Here is a 2,051-nt window from a genome sequence, read left to right as displayed (position 1 = left end):
GGCCATAGCAGAGAGCTAAATCGGAAGTAGAGCATCTGAGACTTAAACCAGCACCCAAGTGGGATGCCAGCACTGCAGGTAGCGGCCTTACCCGCTATGCCACAGCGGTGGCTCCACAAATAAATCTTTTTTTTTTTTTTTAAAGAAAAAGAGAGGGGCTGGCGCCATGGCTCACTTGGTAAATCCTCTGCCTGCAGCTCCGGTATCCCATATGGGCAGGGGATTCTGTTCCGGTTGCTCCTCTTCCAGTCCAGCTCTCTGCTGTGACCCCGGAGTGCGGTGGAGGATGGCCCAAGTGCTTGGGCCCTGCATCCGCATGGGAGACCAGGAGGAGGCACCTGGCTCCTGGCGTCCAATAGGCGCAGCGCTGGCCATGGCAGCCATTTTGGGGGTGAAACAACGGAATGAAGACCTTTCTCTATGTCTCTCTCTCTCTCTCTCTCTCTCTCTGTCAAAAAAGAAAAAAAAAAAAACTGAGAGAGTCTATCCACCGGTTCAGATGAAAATGTTCCCCTTAAACTAGTGCCTGAAAGTCTGTAAATTCCATAGGGCCTGAAGTACATTCTGCTGCCTCCTTCAAGAAACCCACTCAGGTTTTCAAGATTTGTGAGGACACCGAGGAAAGCGAGCCAGGGTAAATGAGGGAAAGAAGTAAGTGTATGGCCTGTTCCAGTTAGGTACACACAGAAATTTTCATTTTCTTACCTTCCAGTGTCAGGTTCTAGCGTGGGCGCCCGCGGCTCTCGGGAGAACTTGACGGGAGCCCCCAGCTCAAGTCCGAAGTCGCCGGCGTTTGCGTCATCCTGCGCGCTGCTCCTGCTGCCCCTCAAGCCCCTCAGAGAAACCGCCGGGGCCGCCACAGAAGCCAGGAGAGGACTTAGGACGGCCCGTGCCACAGAAGAAAGATAACGCAGGTGAAACCTGGCGCAGAGGTGACAGCGAGAATGAATGTGAACCGAGAGAGCTGGTATTCAGAGGCCGGACGAGAATATGCTCAAGTAATCAAAATGTTGGGAAATGGACGCCTGGAAGCTTCCTGTTGGATGATGTGGAGAGGTTGTGTCACATCAGAGGGGAACTGAGAATAAAGGTTTGGATAAATACCTCGGACGTTATATTGGGTGGTCCCGAGACTATCAGGCTAACAACGCTGCCGTCATGTACAAATACAGCGCACGTGAAGCTGGAAGTCTGAAGGCCTGTGGTGAGCTTCCCCAGCAAGCGGAAGTCAATGAAACGGATCCGTTTGGTCCTGGAGGACGTGGTGAAATCCAGCTGGATGACATTGGACTTGATGATGAAGACGCTGATGCTCTCTAAGTGGAACTGAACATCTGACATTACAGTTTTTCTGAAGATTGTCCTGCAGTTTGGATTTTGGCCACGACCCTTAAAGAAGATCCAAGTTTCGTTTGCACAGGGGCGGCCTCGTGGCCTACCTGGAAAGTCCTCTGCCTCGGACACAGGCATCCCACGTGGACGTGGATTCGAGTCCTGGCCGCTCCACTTCGGGTTCAGCTTGCTGCTAATGTGCCTGGGAAAAGAAGTGGAAGATGGTTCGAGTGTTTGGGACCCGCTTCCCACTTGGGAGACCTGGTATCATACACATTCTTTTCATGATCTTAATTTACCATAAATATATCTATAAAAAGTATTTCTAAAATGTTTTTAGAAACTATTTTAATAAATTTGCATTTGTAAATTAGTAGTTCAGAAAATGAACACTAGGTGGCAGACAGTTATTATTGAAAATATCGATGTAAAAACCTAAACAGACCCATAACTGAGACAGAAATTGAAACAGTAATAAAGGCCCTCCCAACAAAGAAAAGCCCAGGACCAGATGGATTCACTGCTGAATTCTACCAGACGTTTAAAGAAGAACTAACTCCAATTCTTCTCAAACTATTCAGAACAATCGAAGAAGAGGGAGTCCTCCCAAATTCTTTCTATGAAGCCAGCATCACCTTAATTCCTAAGCCAGAGAAAGATGCAGCACTGAAAGAGAATTACAGACCAATATCCCTGATGAACATAGATGCAAAAATCCT

At 48.4% G+C, this 2,051-nt stretch overlaps 1 pseudogene; it reads left to right on the top strand.

The window, feature by feature from the left end:
- The first annotated feature begins 757 nt into the window (after nt 1-757).
- On the top strand, nt 758-1,590 carry LOC127491979 (eukaryotic translation initiation factor 1A, X-chromosomal-like; annotated as a pseudogene).
- The last annotated feature ends 461 nt before the right edge of the window (nt 1,591-2,051 follow it).

This window comes from Oryctolagus cuniculus, chromosome 9 (genome assembly GCF_051225735.1).
Source record: "Oryctolagus cuniculus isolate XC-2025 breed Fujian yellow rabbit chromosome 9, ASM5122573v1, whole genome shotgun sequence".
NCBI lineage: Eukaryota > Metazoa > Chordata > Mammalia > Lagomorpha > Leporidae > Oryctolagus > Oryctolagus cuniculus.
Note: the sequence above shows the minus strand (reverse complement) of the source record. Positions and strands in the feature narration are given on the sequence as shown.